Raw genomic sequence first — 25357 nt, forward strand, 5'->3', positions numbered from 1 at the left:
GAAAAGTTGTGTGTGGAGGAAGGGGTGGAAAGGGGAGGTAGGCACTTTATTCAACAGCAGTGAGCTCTATGCATTTATTCTGTTTATCTTAAAAAAAAAAAAAAAATCAGATGTCGGAGCCCACGATGGCGAGTGAGTTCCCAGAAGCAGCAGTGGACAGTCTGTGTCGAACCTTGTCCCGGTTTCTCCCCGTGCCCAGCTGTCTCCAGAACGCTGACTTCCTTATCTCAGGCTACTCAGAGCCGAGAGCAGATTGCGGAGCGGGCAGAGAGATAAGACGAGGCAGAGCCAAGCCGGCTGCGCGGTCTGCAGGGTGGCTCTCCCAGGGCTTCTGGGTGGTGCCTGCGCTGGCTGAGGCTGGGGACTTGCACACTGCCTGCCACCAGGGCCTGGGATGCCCCTGGCTTTCCATGAAGAAGCCTCCATGGGTCTCTCTAGAGAAAGGGACGTGCTGAGATCCAGGGGAAGGGCCACCCGGGCGACTTCCAGGTGTGCACCTCTCTCTTGCACTGAGGTCCTCCCCTTCCACCTCCAAACCAGAGATGAACCAGAACCCTGCCTGGGTCTCCAATCCAGAGAAGAAACCGCAGAGCAGGGGGCCCGTGCACAGAGTCTGACACAGGAGGAAAAGATCGGGATCTGTCCAGAGCCTCACTTCTGCAGGCCGACTCTCTCAGGACCAATGAAGGGCCACGCGGGAGAGCATGGGCCACATCTGTTATGGCAAAACAGCCCCACCACAGCCCGTCTGATCCCAGAGCTGCGGGATACACGGATGCAACTGGACTTAGATGGAAATCTAAGATGCAAAAGATTCTCAGGGTCCTATGTTCTTATACATGGCAAAAGCTTTCAAAAGCCAACCGTGCAGCCCCAAGCAGAGATGTTCTGAGTGTCTGGGTTAAAGATCTGGGGGCCAGTATTGTGGTTCAGCCTGTTGGGCCATGGCCTGCAGTGCCAGCATCCCATAGGAGTGCCAGTTTGAGTCCTGGTTCCTCCCTTCTGATCCAGCTCCTTGCTATTATGTCTGGGAAAAGCAGGGGAAGATGGCTCAAGTAACTGAGTCTCTGCCACACCCGTGGGAGACCTGGATGGAATTCCAGGCCCCTGTCTTTGATCTGGCCCAGACCCATTCATGTGGCCATTTGGAGAGTGAATCAGCAGTTCAAAGATCTTTCTTTCTCTCTCTGTAACTCTGCTTTTCAAATAAACAAATACATCTTTACAAAAAACATTTCCTGTGACATTAGCTTTCAGGAGAGCCTGGGATATTCTGTTTTTAACTGCCAGCATGTACCTTGTCTGACAAAGCCAAGGACTTCAAGAAGTCCTTGAGGCTGGCATCTACCCAGCCAGGTGTGCAGGGGTTTGAGTGACAAGTCATTTATAGCAGCCAATAATAAAACAGTAGTAACACTGCTTCTCATTTTCTCCAGGCTCTTCCACAAGCATCCTTGCCTCGTGGTTTGCACCCTTTTTATTTTTTTATTTATTTATTTTTTTTTTGACAGGCACAGTGGACAGGGAGAGAGACAGAGAGAAAGGTCTTCCTTTGCCGTTGGTTCACCCTCCAATGGCCGCCACGGCCGGTGCGCTACAGCCGGCGCACCACGCTGATCCGATGGCAGGAGCCAGGTGCTTCTCCTGGTCTCCCATGCGGGTGCAGGGCCCAAGCACTTGGGCCATCCTCCACTGTACTCCCGGGCCACAGCAGAGAGCTGGCCTGGAAGAGGGGCAACCGGGACAGAATCCGGCACCCCGACCGGGACTAGAACCCAGTGTGCTGGCGCCACAAGGCAGAGTATTAGCCTAGTGAGCTGCGGTGCCGGCCGGTTTGCACCCTTGAGTGTGCTCTCTCCCTTGTAGAGGTGAAGAAACTGGGCCTGGGGATGTATGGGACTTCCCAAGGGCACTGGGTCACAGAGACCAGGTCAGGGTGCCAAAGCTTCCTGCTTCAGGTCACAAGCTGTCTGCAGGGAATCATTGAATACTGCCATCGAGCCACACGGCGACAGCCACTCACAGGCCGGGACATAAGATCAGATTACAGGTCACCACTGGCACACCCAAGGAAAAGGCCTTGTGAAGGTATCTCCGATAACCAGGTGTGGTATCTTACAAGGGCCGCCAAAATCTGAATTGTGAGAAACCACAGCACAGCCACACTCTTGGTCTGCCCTCATCACTGCCATCCACATATGCCCCAGCTGGGGATCAGGGCTGTGCTGCGAATCAGAGACACACGCTGAGTTACGTGGAAAGACAGGAACCCAGGGAGATGCTGTACCTAAAAGAGAGGTTGGCTGGCTGTCTACTTTCAATAGCCAACTCCTGCAAGCACAGCTCAGCGCCACAGAAACTGAGAACACAAAAGCAAGGTGTTCTTCTGAACACTTGGGCACGTTGCCACCCTCACTGGGCACCTCTGCAGTTCCCCAGGTCTCAGAAGCCGGCTCGCAGCAATGTGCTGGTGGCAGGCATAGAGAAGCCGCTGGCCCCGGCATGGGGAGAGGAGAGAAACCCACTGCCCAGCTGGATGGGTAACAGAACACTCCTCCCGAGCCTGGAGACATCGACCCTGTGTATCTGCAGGTTCTGCAGCCACTGATTCAACTAAGTATGCATTGAGAATATTAGAAAAGAAAAAAAAAAGTAGGGGCCAGTGCTGTGGCATAGCGGGTAAAGTTGCCGCCTGCAGTGCCAGCATCCCACATGGGCTCCAGTTCAAGACCCGGTCGCACCACATCCTATCCAGCTCTCTGCTGTGGCCTGGGAAAGCAGTAGAAGATGGCCCAAGTCCTTGGGCTCCTGCACCCATGTGGGGAGACCTGGAGGAAGCTCCTGACTTCTGGCTTTGGATAACTGGGGAGTGAACCAGCGGATGGAAGACCTTTCTCTCTCCCTGCCTCTCTTTCTCTTTCTGTGTAACTCTGACTTCCAAATAAATAATAAATCTTTTAAAAAAAAGTAGGGTTATGATGGTGTGCCCGTGCCTAACATGCACAGGTCTTTTTTTCTTGTCCCTATTCCCTAAACAATACAGCCTAACAGCTACTGACATAGCATCACACTGGGGTGGGTATTAGGAGTCATCTAGGGATGATCCAAAGGACACGGGGAGAGGTGCTAGGGCCACGAGGGGCTCTGCAGATTTTGACATCACAGGCAAGTCCTGGAAATAACCTGTTGTGAATACCAAGGGACAACTGTGCACTGCATGGCACAAATCTACCCAAATGTAGCACAAGCTACAGCATGTCACCTCGCTGCCCAAGATGGTACCATTTTCCCAGAGCACTCTGGCCACGGTGCACTGGACCTGCAGAGCAGTGGCGGCAGCAGGCCCTGGTGGAGGGGGAGCCACCAGGTGCCGGGGCAGAAGGAGCAAGGTAACCCACCAGGTCAGGGCTGGGAGCAGGTTTCTAAAGCACAAGAAAGGGCCCCGGGGTGGGAAAGCTGATGTAAGCTGGCCAGATGGCCATGGAGGAATCACAGTGCTGGGGGGTGTCCCCCAACCTCCTTAGGGGTCCCATCTACTGCTGGGTATTCAGGAGTTTTCCATAGAACATGTATGTGCTGTCCTGCAGGAGATGCTAGGAGCCTGGGGGGAGGGGAGGAATCACACACCTGGCCAGAGCCTGGTGTATGTGTGAGAAACACACACACACACACACACGCACGCACGCGCGCGAGCAGGAATTCCAGCAGCTGGGCCCAAGAGCGGCGGCTGAAGCCATGCCAGGAAGCATCCCAGGAGGAATTCAAAAGCATGTGAAGGACTCAGGGTTCCAGGGGCTGAGAGAAGTGACTGACAGCCAGAGAAGGTGAGGGGACTTCTGGGTTGCCAGACTGGGACAGTGGCAAGGTCAGGGAGGCATTGTGACAGAGCAGTGAAGAGTCTGTTTCTATCAAAGCCACCTAGACTCCAAATCCTGGGGTTCCACGCTGCCCCGGACACATGCTCCTAACGGGATGCCTTTTCCGATCAAATGCAAGTGAAGAAGGTAGCCAAGGGAAGGCGCTTCTGTGTCGCCATCCCCCACTGGTGAAGCTGGTATGCAGAACGAGTTGTAGGTTCCAGAAGAAGGGTGGCAGGTGACGACGAGCCTGGTCATGGTCTGCGAGCAGGTGGTTGGAGGCCGCGATGCCACTCCGAGGCCAAAGCAGCTCAGAAATAAGAAGTTCTCTGACTTCCCATGAAATCACTGGATCCGGAGCCACGGGTCCAAGAGATCTTCCCCACTCAAGGGCTCCGATGGTTCGGAAGGAGAAGCAAGTTCTCTGCTTGAGGGACCACAGATCCCTCCCGGGTTGCACGCTAACTAGCTGGGAATGGCTTTGTCTCTCTGGCAGTCATTGTGAAGGGGAAGAGGCCACGAAAAGAAAATCGTCCTTCGCCGGATTCTGTCCCGGTTGCCCCTCTTCCAGGCCAGCTCTCTGCTGTGGCCAGGGAGTGCAGTGGAGGATGGCCCAAGTGCTTGGGCCCTGCACCTGCATGGGAGACCAGGAGAAGCACCTGGCTCCTGCCATCGATCGGATCAGCGCGGTGCGCCAGCTGCAGTGCGCCGGCCGCGGCGGCCATTGGAGGGTGAACCAATGGCAAAGGAAGACCTTTCTCTCTTTCTCTCTCTCTCACTGTCCACTCTGCCTGTCAAAAAAAAAAAAAAAAAAAAAAAAAGAAAAGAAAAAGAAAAAAGAAAAAAAGAAAAAGAAAATCGTCCTTGACCGTGAAGGAGGCCTCAGGGAGGTCCCAGGGAGGGGCAGGTCTGCTGTGGGTCGCTAGGTGCCTTGGTATTCCTTCTCAGCCACACTCCAGAGCCCCGTGACAAACACAGCCCAAGACTTGGCCTTTCAAGTTCTCCTCCTGTTTCTATCAGATCTCCATCTCCAGGGAAACAGGCACCTTTTGCAAGCAACCACGGATGACCCTTGAGGCTGTGTCTCGGGCAGACAGCAGTTGAAGTGGCAAAGGCACCAGTTGCTGGATCAACACAGCAGCCAGACTGACTCCTCCCTGTGCTCAAACACATCTCTCAAAAACATCACCTCCGTCAGACGACCCCTCCGGCTTCCACGTCAGGTCTGCTCCCCTCCTACCCTCTGCTAACAGGCAGCCCATCAGAGTCGTAACCTGGCTGTGTACACACCTATGATGTTGCCTGTTTCTAACCAGGCCTTAACCTTGCAAAATGGATTGGGGAGAAATCAAAGGCGCCAAGTTCTGAAACTGATTATATACACACACACACACACACACACACACACACTGGGTGGATGCTTCTAAAGAATTCGACTGAATTCAAACTTGAACTCTACTGAACTGGACTATCCGTGAAAACTCTCCCAGCAGGATGGCAGGGCTCTCTCACCTCCATGCTGGATTTGAAGCAGAATTAGCTTATGTGAATTAAGGGGAAAAAGAAGTTTGCATTCGTATGCCAGCAAGCTAGACATTAATAAAAGAAAAAAATTCAGAAAAGTTGGGAGCATGCTTCTTTCTCGGTGGTCTCAAAGTTTCCTCTGTTCTCTGCCGTGTTACTGCAGATAGCTGAATGACTAATGCCTCTTTAAAAAAAAATTTTTATTTATTTATTTATAAGTCAGAATTACAAAGAGAGGCAGAGAGACAGAGAGGTCTTCCAACCACTGGTTCACTCCCCAATTGGCTGCAAAGGCCGGAGCTGCGCCAATCGGAAGCCAGGAGCCAGCAGCTTCCTCCAAGTCTCCCACATGGGTGCAGGGGCCCAAGCACTTGGGCCATCTTCTACTGCTTTCCCAGGCCATAGCAGAGAGCTGGATCGGAAGTGGAGCAGCCGGAACTCGAACCAGAGCCCATATGGGCTGCCAGCACTGGAGGTGGCAGCTTTACCTGCTATTCCACAGTGTGGGCCCTGACTAATGCTTCTATGTGCACTTTAGTGCATACAATAAGGACCAAAAGCCTATGTCCGTCCCATGATGTCTACCGATAAGATTTTTGGTTTTTCAGACACCTTTTCTTCTGTGGCTTCCTGGGGAAGGTTTTCCTTGTCATTTTGTCTTTCCCTTCCCTATCTGAGGACATTGCGTGGCCAGTGTTTTGGTCTGTGCGTGAATATTCAGGAGCAAGAAAGAGAAAGATGGTGTAAGGTCTATGCACAAGACAGGTGCTTTGCCCTTAGTCCCTTCCTTGAAGAGTGATTGCCAGCTCCTCTGAGTTTCATCCATCCCATTTGCTGTCTTGTCTTTTCCAACAAAAGTGACAATTTTCAAAGAATCCAGGAAACTCACTTTTCTGCTATGTCTGAGGCATTACACAACATGTTTGCTTAACTGACTACTAGACACTGAGAGGACTGGATGCAGCAGAATCCATTGGTTGCAAACTCTGTCCAAAAAGCATTAATACTTGGGACGGCCCACTTGACTGGAATGAGAAGGCTCCGGAAGACCCTATCCTTCCAGGGTTTTCTTGGAAACAGATCGTTGGAGGAAGCTGTCTCCCAGCAGCAATTCCGGAAATCTTTGCAGGTTATCGCAAAGTTGACCATGTCTTCTTAATTGTCAAAGAGAGCCGCAAATTCTCCCTTTTGCATTCCCGCACGCCATTGAAACATTCCAAGAACAATGACCACAGGCTATTAGGGAACCACTAAAATTATGTTTACATGAACCTTGTAATGACATGGGACAATACCTAGGTCCACGTCAAGGCAAACCATGAAAATAGACAAGCGCACACAGCTTTACCTTAGCAAGTGAAAATGCACGGACGAGTCTGAGATGACGGCTAACATATTGTGTTAGTCACGGCACGGTGACAAGGCAGCCTTCCACACGGTGGGTGGGAAGGTGTCTGGGCATAGTTTTTTAGTCGTCAATTTGGCAGTATCTATCAATATTTCAAACAGATGGGCCTTTTTATCCAGGAATCCCTTCCTAGTAATCCCTGACCCAAAAAAAACTTGAAGCATACACAAAGATATACGGATAAGGAAGCTAATACAACCCTGCTTGCAAAAGCCAAGTAGAAATGAAATATAATAAATGTTTATCACCAGGGATGGCTTCAATAAATTATGTCCAACCATTCCTCTGAATAACACTCAGTAGCCTTTAAAACTAAAGAGGTAGGGCCGGCGCCACAGCTCACCGGGCTAATCCTCTGCCTGCAGCGCCGGCACCCCGGGTTCTAGTCCCGGTCGGGGCACCAGATTCTGTCCCGGTTGTTCCTCTTCCAGGCCAGCTCTCTGCTGTGGCCCGGGAGTGCAGTGGAGGATGGCCCAAGTGCTTGGGCCCTGCACCCCATGGGAGACCAGGAGGAGGCACCTGGCTCCTGGCTTCGGATCGGCGCAGCATGCCAGTCATAGCAGCCATCTGAGGGGTAAACCAACAGAAAAAGGAAGACCTTTCTCTCTGTCTCTCTCTCACTGCCTAACTCTGCCTGTAAAAAAAAATTAAAAAAAAAAAAAAACTAAAGAGGTAGATATAATAATAAATCTCCATGCCCTATTATTTTCTTACAAGTTGGCAAACAGTATGCATAGAATGAGATGTTTTTAAAATCATACACTGGGGCCAGCACTGTAGCATAGTGGGTAAAACCACGGCCTGCAGTGCTGGCATCCCATATGGCTGCTGGTTCAAGTCCCAGCTGCTCCACTTCCAATCCAGCTCTCTGCTATGGCCTGGGAAAGCAGTAGAAGATGGCCCAAGTGCTTGGGCCCCTGTACCCACATGGGAGACCCGGAAGCAGCTCCTGGCTCCTGGCTTCAGATCGGCACAGCTCCAGCTGTCGCAGCCAATTGGGAAGTGAACCAGCAGACGGAAGATCTCTCTCTCTCTCTCTCTCTCTCTCTCTGCATCTTCTTCTTTCTCTGTGCAACTCTGACTTTCAAAATAAATAAATCTTTTAAAACAAAAATAAAAACATACACCTATGTGTATACATTTGTCGATGCATTAAAATGCCTAGTAGAATACTGGTTAAGTTAACACAGTTAACATTAGTTACCTCCTAGAAGGGTGGAGGATTGTGGGATGCATTGATTAGGACGCCTTGAGCTACAGTTAGTGAAAACTACTCATCATGCTTCACGTGGTAAGCAGGGTTTCAGAACCTCAGAAACATCCCGAGGGCCGCCCTCCTTAGGGACTTCAGAAGGTCAAGGGCAACATGGAGGCCCTCTTTCTCACCTTTAAACTCTTCCACAAGTCAGCTCATGACCGCTGGCTGCTCAGCCCACTCGTTCCAGCATCCACTGGGAGAAAAGGGGCCGGGGGCGGGGGGCGGTTCTTCGCTGGCCTCCTGTAAGAGCCAGGGAAAGTTTCCCAGAAGCCTCCCAGTAGCCATCTCATGTTATTGGCTAGGATGGGATCCACATGATCATTCCGAGCCAATCACTCGCCAGGACAGCAGGCCCACCCAAAGTGCTTGGCCAATCAAGAGACAGGTAGAGGGAGGGTGGACTCCTGTGCAAAATCAGACTTTTGCCAGGCAAAAAAAAAAAAAAAAAAAAGTGGAATGAATGTTGGGTAGACCACAGGTGAAGGGGATCTTCTTTTTACTAGAAACAATTCTGTGTTGCTTGACAAATTTTATAAGATAAACCTATGTGACTAATGTTTTAAAAATCTAGTCTAAAAATACTTTAATACCTAGAAAAGAAACTGGAAGGAAATATGACAGAACTTCAAAGAAGAGTGTGGAAAGATGGAATGAAAATATTATTTGGGCACACAAAAAAATTTGAAATGCAACATAGTTCTTTAACAGTACACCTTTTCCACGAAGTGTTTGAGGACCCCCTCATATGCACGAATTTCAGATATTTTTTGCACCATCATAAACTCCTGTCTCAATTCCATTCTCCGTGAGCTGTGAGGCTACACAGCACCCTCCTCGCCTGCTGCTCTGGGTCTGTGTCTCCTGCCTGCTTTGACATGGGTGGAGGGGCTGTGTTTGCTGGAAGCCAGGACGGTTTTGGGGACCTGGGAGCACCGGCCTTCAACAAGGCGGCAAAGTCCACACAACTGGATCCCCCGGTTCCATCTCCCATCTTGTGGCCCCACGCTGTTCCGATCTCCAGCTTGGGTGCCAGAGCTCGATGCCCGACTTTCTCTCCCTCGTGCCACCCCCCTTCACCCAGGTCTTCCCTCCCCCTAACGCTACATTGCTGTTGCCTGTCTCCTAGCACTTGGGGTTGGTTTTCCAGGTTTACTCTCAAGGAACGCGGAGGAAGAGTGGCGGCAGAGAAATCCCCTTTGCAAATAGCAAACAGAACCCCCAGAATGTGAAAATGCAAAGCAGAGTATTTTCAGGGCTGCCCAGCCTACCTCAGGTCAGGGCGAAGAGGCCACTGCCCTGGGCTAGCCGAGAGGAAGCAATCAGCTCAGTGGGCAAGGAGGAGTGCTGAAAGCCTCCACTGAATTCTGGCATGCCCCTGCAGGAAGGCAGCTAATTCATACTAAGGTGAAGAGGACTGACGGATAGTTTTAACCTTCAAGAGCGTCCTACCAGGAAAAGGACCACTGCCTCTCAACCACCGAGGTCCCAGTTTTCCTGTCCACCATGTATACTGAAGGAGCGCCCAATGGCCACCACCACCAGCCAGCCCACTTCTCTTTGGTTTGATGAGCCCCTTCAAGGCAACAGGTTCCATAGGCATCACCAAAACTCCGAACACGCCACCTGGAGACCTCTGTCCGTCCATGTACCCTGGGTCACCCCCCACCCCCAGCCCAACCTTTGTACTTGTGAGGTACAGGGTGGCCTCCCATCCACGCAGATGGTGTGGAATACTCAGATCCGTCCATCACCTCAGGCATTCATCATTTCTTTGTGTGCTGGGAACATTCAAAATCCTCTCTATTAGCTCTTTAGAAATATACAATTAATTGTTGTCAGCCGCCGGTACACCCCACTGTGCCACGGGCATTAACAACAATTCCTCCTACACACCAGCCAGTCTGGAGCAGCAGAATCTACCTACCGGAGAAAGTATCCGAAACAGCCTGGGGGTAGTCTGCAAAGCTAACCAGAAGCCGGGGACTTGGTCATCACCTGTTTGGCATCGGATTCATTTTTCCAGCGACTGCCCTCCCATCCTAGCGGGGGTCTCTACCCCAGGCCTTGGGCTTGCTGGTTAACCAAACTGGATCTCACACTGGTGAGTTACGTGGAAAACCAGCTCAGGAACCTGATCGATCTCCTTGCTGCACAGCCCCCTCGCTCCCTTCAACAGCCACAGGAGCAACCCCTGTTGCAGGGCCTGAAGTGTGTTCCTAGCTTGGGAATCCTACAAAGGAGCTAGCATTCTTTGCCCTGTTTCTCTGATAAGAGCTCTAGGAATCAGAGAGCTTAGAAAGCTGCTCCAAGACACACAGTAGCTGATAGGGAGCCCGTCCCAGGTCTGTCTGCGCTTTGTGTCTGCCAAGTCACAAAACTCTCCATACGAGTGCAATGACAGGTCAAGGTCAGGTCAAGGTCAGCGACGTGGAAGCCCTTCCCTGGCCTCCTGTCCTGCCACCACCCTCCAGCGTGGCATCCCGCCACCTCATTTGCAGTCTCTTCCCTACCCTGTCAGCTCCTTAAAGGCAGGTGCAGCCCAGCTTCCCTATTTCGTTACCATTTGGGTCTATATAGTTCTATGCAAGGGGCATGGATTTCACACTCTTTTTTTTTTTGCACCAAAATAAACTTATTTTGTAATACCACTTCCCATGAACTTTCTGAAATACCATCATCCATGCTCAGTGAACAACACCTCTGGGTTAAGTGCACCCCAGAACCTTGCTAGGGGGTAACACTGGGAAGCTGGTGAGAAATACAGAGACGCTGGCCCCAAGCCCCAGGGGATCGACTCCTGTGCACTATGATGGCCATCGCTCTCCGCCCTCTTTCTACTGGTTTTGTTTTTTTTTTTTCACACCAGTGCAGAAAACATACTCTCCCCATTCCGGATCACCAAATGGAACCACTCATTGAGACCCAGGGAAGTCCAAGAGCTCTCTGGAGGAAGAGAGCTTTACCTAAGAAATGACTTTGCTTAAAATGCCCAGTGATCCTGCTGTCAGTCAATGAATTCCAGTGAGAAGCAGTCCTGCCTTAGCTAAAGAATGCCTGAACAGTCACCCCTTTTAAAGACGCTCACGTTTAATAAATATTTACTTAGTGCTCGAAGGTACCATTCATCATCATCAGGTTTAAAATAGAATCTCTCACACTGAAGCACCCCAGCACCATTCAGAAATGTCTAACCTTTGGGTAGCGAGCTCATTTGCCGCACCTATTCACTGAGTCTGAACAAGGCCCCTAGGGAGGAGAGGAGGGATGAAGGTGACGGTGCGGACCTCCTGTCTTTGCTGCAACCAGCAGGAGGATCATCCAGAACGTGCTAATCAAACATTCCTGTAAGCAAACGACGTATCAAGTACCATTTCCACTATTTAAATGTGAAACTCAATTAGATGCTTGCTAGGACGCAGCCAATTAAACCGGTGGCACAAAGCAGCCAAGAATACTGAGTCACTAGGCTATTTTCAACACCTCGCAATCTGACCTGACTTAGGAAAGAGATGTCACCGTGTGCACGGGGCAGTTAGTGTCACCATCACACGGGAAAAACTGACGATTCATGTGAAGACCAAAACGCCTACCTGTTCTAAAAATTAAGCAGACCTAGCTGCCTAGACCCTTAAATTTTAAGAACGATACTTTGAAAAAAATTAATATCTAGAGACATTAGAAGTATGTGCATGCATTATTATTTTAGTGTTAAAACATCATCAACTTTGACTGTATAACCTAAGAACAAACAGTCGTGGGAAAAGCAAGCTGCAAAGATTTCCAAGAGTTAAGAAAGACTACCAAAATAAGATGAATTCAACTTCATAATGACACATATTAGGTGACGTGTTTTTACCATTTTCATTATTAAACAGCCAAAAATATAAAGAGGAGTCCACATTGTTCTAAAAGAACCAAATGAACTGAAGAGCAATAGTTATTTTCTACATAAAGATCAGTTCCTTAGTCACCATCTGAACGCACTCCCCTCTTCATGAGATATTTCTTTTTCATCACACTAATTAGGAAAGCCTCACATGGCTCCTTTCTTGGCATGTTTAGCTCTTTGGGGGGTAACGTTTTATTAATAATGTATTTCCTCTACAACGTAGTCCCTCCTGTCGGCTCCACGGGAGCCACTGTTGGGGACAGTGAGGATAAAATCCATTCCACATTTAAACACAGTGGGACAGACCGGCAAATAAACAGAGACACCGGTTTCCCAGGAGAAAATGGCTAAAAGCAACTCATTTACAATCCTTCTAAGCCACTCTCTAATCTCTCTGTGAGATGGAAGATAATCATTCAATGTCTTCATGGTGCACATTTTATTTCTAACTAAATCTCTCAGTAGACTGCTGAGAAGTACCAAGACTTCTGGTCCTGACTTAGCTGCAGAATGAAATACTGATTTTTTTTTTTTTTTTTTTTTTGCTTTTGTAACATAGTGGCTCAGGTCAGAATAACTCATTTCAACAGGCTACTTGCATTTGGGGTGGGGGGGAGCGTTTCAACAAATTTGAGGGTTATTTCTGGCACAGTCCTGCAGCCGGTCTTAGTGGCAGAAAGATTGCAATCATACCTGCCCTTGACTTTCAACAGCTCTTCGCAAGGAGGGCAGGTCTGTCGATTGCAAGCCGTAATTGGCTGGTCAATTTACTGGCTGGGCACAGAATGTGCAAGCGAGCGGAGGTGCTGACAGCCGAATCCTGACTGAAACTGCTTTAGGGCTAATTATCTGGGAAGTCCAAAAGGGAAAAACCCTCCGATTAAGGAGGTCTGGGTTCTCAGCGATGAAGACCGGCCAGCTCAAGTTAATTTCCCAACTGCTCCAGACGTCACCTGCAAAGCGACAGGCCAACCATGCTAAAGAATCCTGGGCGGGCATCAGAGCAAGGGGTAAGGAGGGAAGGCTGGGACTCTCCTGTCGCGGCCCCTCCAGAACACCTGTGGATCGCCAGGGGTTTTTAGCTTTCGCACTAACAGCCTTCCTGGCTTAACCCTGCGAGTTTTTGAGACTTGCGGGGGCGAGTGGGGGGAGGGGGTGCGTGTGTCTATTTCGGGTTTCCATCTTGCTTGATCAACAAAACTGCTAATTATTTATGAATCACACGGCTGAAAACAAACTTTCTTACCTTGAGCAATTACAAGTGGCTAGCGGAGGCGAGGGGGCTGGTGGTCAATGTACCCTGCGGTACCCGTGCCTTTCCCAACCGCCTCTCCCCGCTGCCCGACTCCGCGCCACGCTTTAGAAAGCTCAAAGGTGCGCCCTTCGGCGGCTGCGGGGTAGGTACACCTGCCAGCAAAGCAACACCCCGCCTGGCAACCTGGGCGGCCGCAGGGGCGCCCTCCAGCTCTTGGAGCGCACAGCGGGCAGCCCTGGCACTCACTCCGGCCCGGAACCAATTCCGACCCAGGGACCCGGACACACCGCGGGCCCGGGGCGCGCACGCTGCACTCTCCAGGATCCGGGGCGCTCCACGCTTGGCGAGGGCGCGCCGCGGGGGCTTAGGGAGGGCTGAGGACAATCCCCCAAACTGCTTCGCCCGGTACCCATGAAGACCCCCCGCAGATTTCGAGGTTCTGAGTGCCTCCCGAGGGCGAGACGCGTCTGGAGCCCACCAGCCCCGATGTTGCGGTGGTCGGACAGCACAGACCCTCTGCACCCCACCCCACCCCCGGCGCAGCACGACTGCAGGGAGACCCACCTCTCCCGCGCCCCTTCGTCCCCGCGCCCGGGGTCCCCCAGCGCCGCGCAGCCCCGCGCCGGAGCGCCCGCCCCTCCCGGCCCAGCGCGTCCCCGGGGCCGGCGAGCAGGTGACCCGGTCCCGCGATCCCAGGCGCACGTCCTCCCAACCCGCACGCCCCGCGTCCTCAGGTGCGGCCCTTACCTCGGAGCGGGCCGGGACGGCGCCGCGGGGCCGGGCGCGGACAGGGCCGGGGAGACGCGCCTCCCGCCGCCGCTGGGAGCCGAGCGGCAAGCGGGCGCGGCGAGCTCCTCCCGGGCGGCGGCGGGAGGCGCTGCTCTGGCTGCTGCCGCCGCCGCCGCCGCCGCGGCTGCGGGTCTCGTAGCTTCGCCGCCGCCGCTCCGGGGCCGCCGCAGCTCCGGGGCCGCCGCCGCGCTGGTCCCTCGGCTCCTGCGGGAGGCCGGCTGCTCGCGCGGCAAACTCTTCCGCACGCAGAGCCGGCGGGGAGAGCCGCCGGCGCCTCTGCCTCCTCCCTCTGCCTCCTCTCCCCTCCCTCCTCCCTCCCTCCCTCCTCCTCCTCCTCCTCCTCCTCCTCCTCCTCCTCCTCCTCCTCCTCCTCCTCCTCCTTCTTGTTTTCCGCCTCCCCTCCCTCCTCCGCCGCTGACACCGCCCGCAGGGTCTCTCTAGGCCCCGACCCAGCCAGGGACAGGCACCCCGGTGCGCGCCGCAGGCAAACGCACCCCGAAGACCTCTGGCTTCCCCGCGCGTCCCCGGCCTGCCTCCGCCCCTGCTGGGCAGAGAGGGACGTGCGGCGGGAGTCCGGCTTGGGGCGCGGGGAAGAGGGGTGTTGGTGCTTGCAGGTGAAACTGGCCCAGAGGCGAGGCAAGGCGGATGCGGGGCCGCCAGCCGAGGTCCCGTTAAAGTTGTCACTCTGGGGAAACCAAGAATCTTGGGCCCCTTGCAGGGCCGGCCGCCACCCTGCCGGGCGCGCCCGCGCCCGTCACCCTGTCCGTGCCATCCCAGAGGGGCAGGCGTGCACGCGGGGCCTGGCCCAGCGGGCAGGGCGCAGGACGCGTCCCCGCGGGGGCCACTGCTATTTCTCAATGAGCCGGAGGTGGGAGGGGGGCGCAGGTGGGAGGCCGCGAGCGGAGGAGATGCCGGCGAGCGCGGTTGCCGGTAGGCCAGCGGCGGCGGCTGGCGAGGGATCGTCGGTGCCTGTTCTAAAGCGAACCTAGCAGGTCCGGAAAATGGGCCAAGGGTGGGAAGGCACCGGCTCACTGCCCCCTCCCCGGCGGAGGCGAGTGGGGGCGGGGGTCGGCGGCTAGGAGCGCGCTCTCGCTCGCCGGGCTCCTCTTTGCCTCCACCTCCCTCCCCTCCCCCGCTGCCTTCCTCTCCTTTTGCACCAGTGCAGGAAATGTTCCACTGACCTACATATTTTTCCAAACATACGTGACCTTTTTTTTTTTCCCCCTTCTGTGGGAGGAGACAGGCAAGGATCCAAGTAAAAGAAGCTTGGAGAAGCAGGCGCGCGCGAGCAAACAGGGAGGTTTTCACCAGGGCTGCCGCAAACACACCAAGCCGCCACGGATAAGCCCTGCGAACAGCCGCGGGGCTGCCACACCGAGTGCGGGGGGGAAGCGGGCCGACCGTGCGCCCCACCCCCGGGGTCACGCACGGTGGCCCTTGCCTCCCCTGGCCCAGCAGCCCGGAGGCTCCGCAGCCGGGAGGCGCCGGGGTAGAAGCCCTGAGGAGGGTAGAAGGCTGACTCCCCCACCTCCTCCCCCCCCAACCCAGCCCAGAAGGTCGCCCCTTCCCTGCCTTCTCTTAGGTACGTGGCCTGGAACTGCGGCTTTGCTCGCGCATTCCAGCAAGTGGCCCTGGAAAGGAAAGCGCCCCCCGCTGGCCCTGTGCTGTCACAGTGGGTTTTGTGGCCAGAAGGGGTTTCCCAGGGTGCTGGCGCTGAAGGAGCGCTGGCCCCGCGCTGGTGGTTTGAGGGTGCGCCCTCCGCCCGTGAGCAGGGTGCCACTGCCTCTCCTCTGCTCTCTGGAGGCTCGTGGGCCCGCTCCCGCGCCGACCCGACCAGCAAGCGCCTTATTTGGGCATGCAACCCCACACCGTCAATTAGATCAAAACGTTCACACACAGCTCCCCTTCCTCACCCCCGGTAAAGTAGGTCATTCTCTTTATTTCCCACTTGTATTATTTTTGTCTAATTCTCCTCCTGAAGAGTAATCAACTCCAGGAGCTTTGAGCATCCTAAAAGAGCAGCTGCTAACTCTTGGACTTGCCCTTGACCCGGAGGTCCAGAAAGATTGTCTAGAAAGGTCTAGGTTGTCTAGAAACAGAGAGCAGAGGAGAGGCTGTGGCACCCTGCTCACGGGCGGAGGGCGCACCCTCAAACCACCAGCGCGGGGCCAGCGCTCCTTCAGCGCCAGCACCCTGGGAAACCCCTTCTGGCCACAAAACCCACTGTGACAGCACAGGGCCAGCGGGGGGCGCTTTCCTTTCCAGGACCACTTGCTGGAATGCGCGAGCAAAGCCGCCGTTCCAGGCCACGTACCTAAGAGAAGGCAGGAGAAAGGCATTTGGCCCATCACCATGTGGAAGTCACTCCCTCTCCAAAAGGAGGGAGAAATGGTTTCCTTGATTTTGCTGTATTTTTCTACCAGATCTTTTCCTGCAGGCAAAGGGCTGGCCTCATCCAGCCCTTAAAACCTGGCGCTGTCTAACGTCTATTAGGAAGAAGCTGTGCACTTTTAACTGGATCTGAGGGAGGTGATTGAAAACCACCCCACCCCCCACCCGGGGCTTTGAAAGTGATTCCAACTCCCTTCCCCTACTCCCTTCTGCAAACTTGTTGAACAACCCCTAAGTGATCTCTTAGGAAACTTGAGATGGCCTGCAATAACTCACCAGATCATTCTGTAGTGCAACAAGTATATTTGCTAAGATCCGTTTTCCATCTGTTGCCCGGTGAGCTGTCCTACTGAGTATGTGCTTTCTGCTTAGCTCCTAGTGTTACTCCCACCTAGGTAGGGAGGATGCTCCTCCCACTGTAAGAATGGGGTCTGCAGCGCAGAATCCAGTCACGGCTGGAGGAGGACAGGGTCCCCACACCTAGAGAAGAGTGGCAAGGGAAAGTTTACCAGCGGTTCATCCCATGCACTTGACAACTCAGTTCCTTCTAACATTTGCTGAGGGCTTAACGGTGAGTCAGGCTGGGCTTGGCCTATGAGGGATCCAGGGGACATTAAGTTGGTTTCTGTACAGAGAGTGTTGATGATGTCAAGGCAGGGATGAATAGAAGCCAAATAGGCTACCGCCAATCGGTAAAGTGTCCATGGCTTCAAAGAAAGGCATCAGAATGGGGTCCTTGCAGGAGACAGCGTTGGTGCTGGGATTTTTCATGAACCAGATCAGGAAGCGAAGTAGATAGTCATGTATACACTCTGCAAAAGGTGCAGCATGCAAACAAAAAGCCATTTCACGGTGGCGTTGTCTGGGGAAAGCAGAGGGAGCGATGCAGACAGGTGATCCATAGTGCAGTGTTAAATGAGATAGGAGTTTGGTGTTCTGTTGCCCAGCAGGGTGAGCATAGTTAGCAATCACGTGTTGGCCATCTCCAAATTGCTAGAAGAGAGGATTTTTTAAAATTTATTTGACAGAGTTAGACAGTGAGAGAGAGAGAGACAGAGAGAAAGGTCTTCATTCCGTTGATTCACCCCCCAAATGGCTGCCACAGCCGGAACTGCGCAGGTCTGAAGCCAGGAGCCAGGTGCTTCCTCCTGGTCTCCCATGCGGGTGCAGGGCCCAAGCACTTGGGCCATCCTCCACTGCCTTCCTGGGCCACAGCAGAGAGCTGGACTGGAAGAGGAGCAGCCGGGACTAGAACTGGCACCCATATGGAATGCCGGCTCCGCAGGCAGAGGATTAACCAAGTGAGCCAGAAGAGAGGATTTTGAATGTCCTAATAAAGAAATGATAAAAGATTAAGGTTATGGATATGCTAACCCTGAGTTGACCAATACCCAATGTATACATGAGTCAAAACATCACACAGTGCCCCAAAATTTGTACAAATATGATGGACCAGACAATAAATAAATATTAAAAAGAACTGTGTTGCCAGCTATGGGAATTTTCACGTGGTTGCAGTTTTAGTTTCTTAAGAGAACATGAGTTGATTGATTGAGTGCTGTGGTGATGTATCTAGGAAACCCAGGTATATTTCAAAGAATCAAAATGTATGGAGGAGAGGATCAAACAGTATTTTATAGTCAAATATCTCAATCTTTGGAGATATCAGTGACATAATTCAAAGTTTTCACAGAGTAATGGAACATTCTTTTGTAGAAGTTGAACCTGGAGCATATCCTACTTAAAAATATTCACCCAGCCAAATTCTCTCAGTATAGTACTGAGTGACTATCTGTATATTTGTGGTATTACATGTGACCAAGAAAGTAGGGGCTACCACCCATAATTGCATCGTTATGACTCAGGGCTTGGGACCCGTGTTGAATGCACGTGTTCACTGACTTGGACACAAACTATAGGATCGACAATGAGGTCAAGTTTCTAGGCTGGATGCTATTGCCATTCTTAGAATCAAGTGGCAGAACTTTTTTTCATATGAATGTCTTTGGTACTTTGCACTTCAAAATTCAAAAGAAAACTAAGGTGCAAGGCTACACATCATTAGGTAAAATAATATTATACCAGAGGAGAAAAACATTAGCAAAGGAGAGGCGAGTGAGCAGAGGCATGAATTGGCCTTAGAACCCAGTAACTGGAGACTGACTCAGAGGCCAGAGCTCATGAGCGCCTGTGGAAGAAAGACTAGGGAATGCCCACTCTGTGTTGCATTACTGTGGGAAGCATTACTCGTGCCCTGGTTCTGCAGAAGCTTCATCGCAGAGACAAGCGCAGGACGCAGCAGGCTCCCTCCCGACTCTGAGGATGCCACGAGGGGACAATCGAGGCCTTGTGTAGCTGCTTGGTAGACATAAGCCTTGGCTTGGCATCCGTGCCTGTTAGATCATGTGGTTGGCAAGCTGAAGAATGAACTAAGGTTTCCAGAGCAGAAAACTGGGCCCTGGGAGTCTGGAGGGGACGAAGTCCTCAGGTCTCTGTGTTAACTGCAGGAGCACAGGGCATGACGGGAGGAGACGGGTCACGTGTGTTTGCAGGTCTGTGCTTGCACACACATGCACGCACACACACAGAGGCTGGCAAAGGTGTGACAGCATGGACACTTGAGAGTAGTCTTTCCTTGTGCTTAAGCCCCCTGAGGCAGTCCCTTCGTGTACACATTCTCTAATAATAAAGTTTGATTCTAGGTCTCATTTACTTCCCTTCTAAGATTTTTTTTTATTAAGAAAGCTTTTTAGAGCAAAGTACAGAAAGTTCCCATATGCCCCTACTCCCTAAAGCACACGCAAAGCCTCCCCCACTTTTGCTACCAGCCCTACATCCACACATAATCACCCAGAGTCCACAGCTGACATCAAGGCTCTCAGCATGTTATAAAATTCTCTGGGTTTAGACAAATGTACAGTGACCTGTATCCAAAGTGATATCACACAGAATCATTCCACTGCCCTGAAAACCCTCCCTTCTCCACCTGTTTATCCCTGCCTGTCCCCTAACCACTGTGCAACCCTCAGTCTCTTCATTGTCTCCATAGTTTTTCCTTTTGCAGAATGTCATATAGTTGGAATCACGCGGTGTGTGGCCTTTTCAGACTGGCGTCTTTCACTTAGTAAAGTTTCCTCCATATATCTTCATTACTTGTTAGCTCATTTCTTCTTAGCACCAAATGCTATTCCATTGTCTGCATAGGAGGATTTTTAAAAGCGATCTTTCAGTAAATAATGTTTGTGGTAAGAAAAGGTGACACTTAGCTAATACTTAATGTGCCGAGTATTTACATTACCTCATTCCATCTTCACAAGGCCCTGGAAAAAGACGATTTGTTCTTTTCAGCTGGCAGACAATGAATCTGACTTAGAGAGAGACTCAAGGTGCCCTCAGGCACCTGGGAATACATGGCAACGTGGGGCCTTGAACTTGACTCTGGTGCCTGTCTAGCCCGTGCTCCCTCCCACCCACTTAGCCACGTCAGACACGCCAGCACTAAGACGTTCATGGCATCCTTGCTCTCCATGAAATCCTGCTGGGGGAGGAACTGATGCCAAGTCAGTTCTGCTCCGCTCCTGCACATGTCTTATCTCTGTTTTCCCTTGCTCTCCTCTCAGTGCATCAGTTATTAATATCTTTACTCCATTTTTAAAGTGGCTATCTTCCAAGTGCTTGAAAAAGAACTCCAGGAGGAAGGATTGGAGTTGGCAAAGGAGCCACGCTTGGGCCTGATAATTCATAGAAGGAAATAAAGTCAGTGGGGGCGACACTTGGGTTATTGGCACGTTGGCACGTCACCAAGGACACGGCTTGGACTTTGGCCGTTGACAAGCCGGGAGTGTCCTTTTGTAAACATGTGGTCTTCCAACTCTGGTTCTCAGGTTGGGAAGGTTGCACACCCCTCTCATTACAGGAAAAGTTTGGATGCAGGTCAAGCCTCCTTCTCTTGGCCCCAAATGTGGCACCAGTGCAGGCCAGCCCAAGGAGGGTGCATTGTGCAGCTGGTACCTCCTGTCAGCCTGCTGGTGAACATAGTGGCCAGGGATGTAGCCTTTCTCACTCAAGGGAGAGTATTTTCTTGGGAAAATGCTCAGGTCAAATTATGACTGCTCCAAGGACTTGTTTAAACTACCCCACCTTAAGCTAACAACCATCACGAGTGAACCCATGGAACGTGGAAGAGACACTGCTCCCACTGCCTGTGGGAGGTAGAATGGGGGAAAATTCCTTTACACACCGGGTGCTGGGAAAGAAGACACAAGGACTGTAAAGGTGAGTGAACTGTGAAATGTCAGTAGGATGGGAGGTGGTGTTCAGTTCTTGCAGTTAGCCTAGGAGAGTTGAGAAAGAATGGTAGCGTTCAAGCACATCCAAGATAAAGAAATCGCTGCAGCTCTGAGACAGGTTGCAGCTCTGTAAGGTTGCTGGCCCGCATTTGTGGAGGGGCAGGCAAGCTGTTGAGACGTAGACTTTTCCAACAAGTGTGAAGAACACCTACCGTGGACTGGGCAGAAAAACATCTGTGCTGACACCCAGCGGCCATTGTCTTTACCTGTGTTCAGCTCCTGTCCCATGGAACTCAACTCCAAAGAGGTCATTTCTATGTGTACCTGAGTCCGTTTGTAAGAGCACACACTCACCAGCGGGCACCTTCAAGTCATTTCCCAGGTTGGTTTCCACTTTTGTCTTACTTTGACTTCTGGACCACACTGTTTGAGTAGTCAGATTTCTACCCTGGCAAATGCACAATCGGCCACGTACTTTGCCCAGACGAACATCTAGTGATAGGAAATTCATTACACACCGTTCACTTGAAGAGCTAATTATAGAAACATGTTCTCCAAGGAGCTACTTACGGCCCCTCCCAAGGAAGCTGTGGACTATGCATTTCCCGTAGGGGTGAGCATCATTTGTGTCAGTGTGCATTATTGCAAGGTTTTGGTGAGAAAGCTCTTCTCCATGAATGCTCAAGTTGACGGTTTTGTCTTAAGTCCATGACCAACCTACCTTGGTCAGTGTTTTTAATGCATGTGTGTTATTGGGGATTCCTTCCTTTCTTGAAAAATGGCAGCTTGAAAAGATTTCCATCATGATGATTGGCTTGATTGTATTTTTCAATCCTAGAAATTGCTAAAGTCACTTGTTCTTTTTATTATATCTGTGGGTGGTATAAAGTCACCTTTCCTTTTTATCATATCACTGAGTGCCATGTTGGCTGTTGTTTGTCTCCCGGGAGGTTCAGACATTGGAGCTTGGTCCCCAGTGTGGTAATGTTGCAAGTGGGGTTTTGGGCACTTGGTGATGGGGCAGGAAGCAGGTACTCTACTGTCATATTTTTTAAAACGTTTACTTATATATCTTCATTTGAAAGTTAGAGCGACAGACTCATAGACAGACAGACACAAAGAGATCACCCCTCCCTTGGTTCAGGTCCCAAATGCCTGAAATATCCAGGACTGAGCCAGGCCAAAACCAGGAGCCTGGAACTCCCTCGGGGTCTCCCAAGTGGGTGGTAAGGACCCAATCCTGGAGCCATCATCTGCTGCCTCCCAGGGTGCACTGTAGCAGGGGAGTTGGGTTGGAGGCAGGGGAACCAGGACTTGAACCAGGTATTCTGATACGGGCTGTGGAGTGTCCCAAGTGGCAATTTAATGGCTGTGCCAGAGGCCCACCCCTCTCCTGTGAGTTGAGCTAATTTTACCAGGCACTCTGTGCCAGGCCCTGAGATAAGAGCCTTGTACAGATTCATGTATTTAATTATCCCAGCTACCTCCAGAGAGCAGTTTTCTTAGTATCCCATTTGATGGATGATGGCGTGGAGGACGAGACAGCATAAACTTCTTGTGTGAGGAATTACTGCTGGCAGGGAGAGGAGCCAGAGCAGAGGCATGGGCCTCCTTGCGGCCCACACTTCTGCTGCAAGCACCCTGCAGTAATGCTGGCTTCTGGGGATACTGGGTCAAGTGACAAGAAGAATTTTAATTAGCTCCCTTCCTCAAACTCCCGCACCCCCACACTCTCTGCTGGCTTCCCATCAGTGTCTCCCACTCATTTTTTCTCTCTCTTGCTCTCACTCTGTTTCCCTCCCCATCCCTGCTCCATGGAAATGAACTGCTTTAACACATCATCATCCTATCTTTTATCTCTTTGTCACTTAGTTCTTCATCTGAGCCCAGTTTGGCCAAGTCTAAATCCTGGTGCTGAGCCAAGACCTGTGACTTCAGGCTGTGCAGAGAGCCAGTGGCTTGACATGGCTTTCCAGTAAGGGGACACTAGCAGAGAGGGACATTACATTAAAAAGACATAGTTCCAAGGGGAGTTTATTAACCCGGGTGAACTATGCTTGCCCATTGTGCAAAGCAGGTTTGGTGGTGGGATTGGCACTGTGGTGTAGCGAGTAAAGCCACCGCCTGTGACGGTGGCACCAGTTAGCATCCTGGCTGCTCCACTTCCCATCCAGCTCTATGTTCATAGGCCTGAGAAAGCAGTGGAAGATGGTCCAAGTGCTTGGGCCCCTGCTCCCACATGGGAGACAAGGAAGAAGCTCCTGGCTCCTGGCTTCTGTCTGGCCCAGCCCTGGCCATTGTGGCTATTTGGGGAGTGAACCAACAGGTGAAAGATCTCTCTGTGTCTCTCCCGTGCTCTTTGTAACCCTGACTTTCAAATAAATAAATATCTTTTATTTTTTTTTTTTTTAAAGAAAAATCAGGCTGGCGCCGCGGCTCACTAGGCTAATCCTCCGCCTTGAGGTGCCGGCACACCGGATTCTGTCCCGGTTGCCCCTCTTCCAGGCCAGCTCTCTGCTGTGGCCAGGGAGTACAGTGGAGGATGGCCCAAGTGCTTGGGCCCTGCACCCCATGGGAGACCAGGAGAAGTACCTGGCTCCTGCCATCGGATAAGCGCGGTGTGCCGGCCGCAGCGTGCCGGCCACGGCGACCATTGGAGGGTGAACCAACAGCAAAGGAAGACCTTTCTCTCTGTCTCTCTGTCTCTCTCCCTGTCCACTCTGCCTGTCAAAAAAAAAAAAAAAAAAAAAAAAAAAAAAAAAAAAAAAAAGAAAGAAAGAAAGAAAGTAAGAAAAAAAGAAAAATCATGTTCGGTGAGCATTATCTGAACTGACAGGGAGCTGGTAGTCTGTGACACTGACCTAGGAACCAGGTCACAAGTAGATGTTTTAAAGATTTATTTACCTGCTATGCCATAACGCTAGGCCCCAAGGTGTCTGTATTCTCACTTAACATAGAAATTGATATTCTGAGATAATTTATGGGTGGATAGAGTAAGACATGAAGGAAATAGAGTCAGGGCTGAGATGTAAATACATTTATGAGAATTGACTTCAACAAGGTCACAGACATTGCAGTGGAGGAAAGAATGATCCTTCTAACAAACAGCGCTGGGACAAACGGGTATCAGCACACAAAAGAATGAAGCTGGACCCCTACCTCATCCTGTACTTAAAAATCAACTTAAAACTGACCAAATGCATGTATAGAAAAGGTAAAACTAGAATAGGCTTAAATTTTGGGATTGGCAAAAGCTTCCTAGATAGGACACCAAAGCACAGGCACCCAAAGGAAAAAAAAAGAGGTGTTAGACTCTGATCAAAAGCGAAAATGTATGGTGATGCTATCACGAAAGTGAAAACACAACCCACAGAGTGGGGAAAAGGAGCTGCAAATCACATAGCTGGTAATGAACTTGTTTCCGGAATATCTAAAGAACTCTTACAAACGAGTAACAATGGAAAAGTATTGGAATAGAATTTTCTTCAAAGAAGATACCCACTCCACCAACAGCACATGAAAAGTCATGACTGAAATTCCAATAAGAGCCAGAATGAGATACCACGTCCTACTATGTTGGCTATAATCAAATAAAGAAACAAAGACAAAATAGACACTACTCAGTGTTGGTGAAGATGTGGAGAAACTGGAGCCCTCACAGACAGCTGGTGGAAATGTAAAATACTGGGAATCAGTCTAGCGACATCTCGAGAAGTTAAATACAGGGTTGCCATGTGTGACCCAGCAACTCCACTTCCAGGTATACACCCAAGAAAAACGAAAACAAATGCGTCTTCACCACAGTGTCCACTGGATGTTCATGGTGGCACGATTCAGAATAGCAAAAGACTGGAAATACCCAAGTGTCCGTCAGCTGATGAATGAATAAAAAATGTGACGCATCTATCAATGGAATATTATTTGGCCATGAAGAGAATGAAGTCCTGATCCACGGTACAACATGAATAGACCCTGAAAATTTCACGTTAAATAAAAGAGGGCAGTCACAGAGGCCAATCACTGAGGGTTCCACTTATATGTAAGTCAAGAATAGGCAAATCTACAGGGAAAAAAATAGACTGTTTTCCTATTTCTAGGGACATAACAGCTTGGCGTGTGATGGATAGAGGGTATAGTGTTTTGGAGGGTGATGAAAATGTTCTAAAATTGATTTGATGATGGTTGCATAACTGTGACTACATTAAAACTCATTGAATTGACACTTTGAGTTGGTTAATTGTATGGTATGTGAGTTATATCTGAATAAACTTGTTAACAGGAAAAAAATCAAGAATATTCTGTGTGCCCGATTCCTCCTTCCTGAAACCTCATTCATTCATCCCACATCATGCCTCCTTCATGCCAAGGCCTCACGACTTTACTTTCCACTGCTTCCTGTTACCCCATTGAAGAGCAGGTCTCCAAGTGTCTATCTTTAGCCTCTTGATCTTCTCTGTTGTGAGAATCCAGTTCTGGGATCCTTGTTCCAAAGTCTCTCTAATCTATACTTCTGATCCTGACAGCTTTTTCAGCTCCACTCCCACATTCCCAACGGCCTGCTGATACCTCCGTGTGAATGTCTCCAATTTAGCTCGTCAAACACTAACTTGATTCCTTCTGTTTCCTTTTCTCTCTGTCCCAGATCATTCTTCCAACTTCATTAGTCTATGAATGATGTCACTTTTCTCCTAGTTAAC

At 51.0% G+C, this 25357-nt stretch overlaps 1 protein-coding gene across 8 annotated transcripts in view; it reads right to left on the reverse strand.

The window, feature by feature from the left end:
* Positions 1-14599, reverse strand: part of NPAS2 (neuronal PAS domain protein 2) — a 184162-nt gene extending 169563 nt beyond the window's left edge. For 6 of the 8 annotated variants that reach the window (XM_070068722.2, XM_051835548.3, XM_051835536.3 and 3 more), the window contains exon 1: positions 13939-14272. The gene's annotated coding sequence lies outside the window, so the exon portion shown is untranslated. Of the gene's footprint in view, positions 1-13938; positions 14273-14474 lie in introns of those variants that run through there. The other 2 variants (XM_070068724.2, XM_070068721.2) reach the window with 2 other exon arrangements.
* Positions 14600-25357: the final 10758 nt, after the last annotated feature.

The sequence above is a fragment of the Oryctolagus cuniculus genome, chromosome 2 (assembly GCF_051225735.1).
Source record: "Oryctolagus cuniculus isolate XC-2025 breed Fujian yellow rabbit chromosome 2, ASM5122573v1, whole genome shotgun sequence".
Taxonomy (NCBI): domain Eukaryota; kingdom Metazoa; phylum Chordata; class Mammalia; order Lagomorpha; family Leporidae; genus Oryctolagus; species Oryctolagus cuniculus.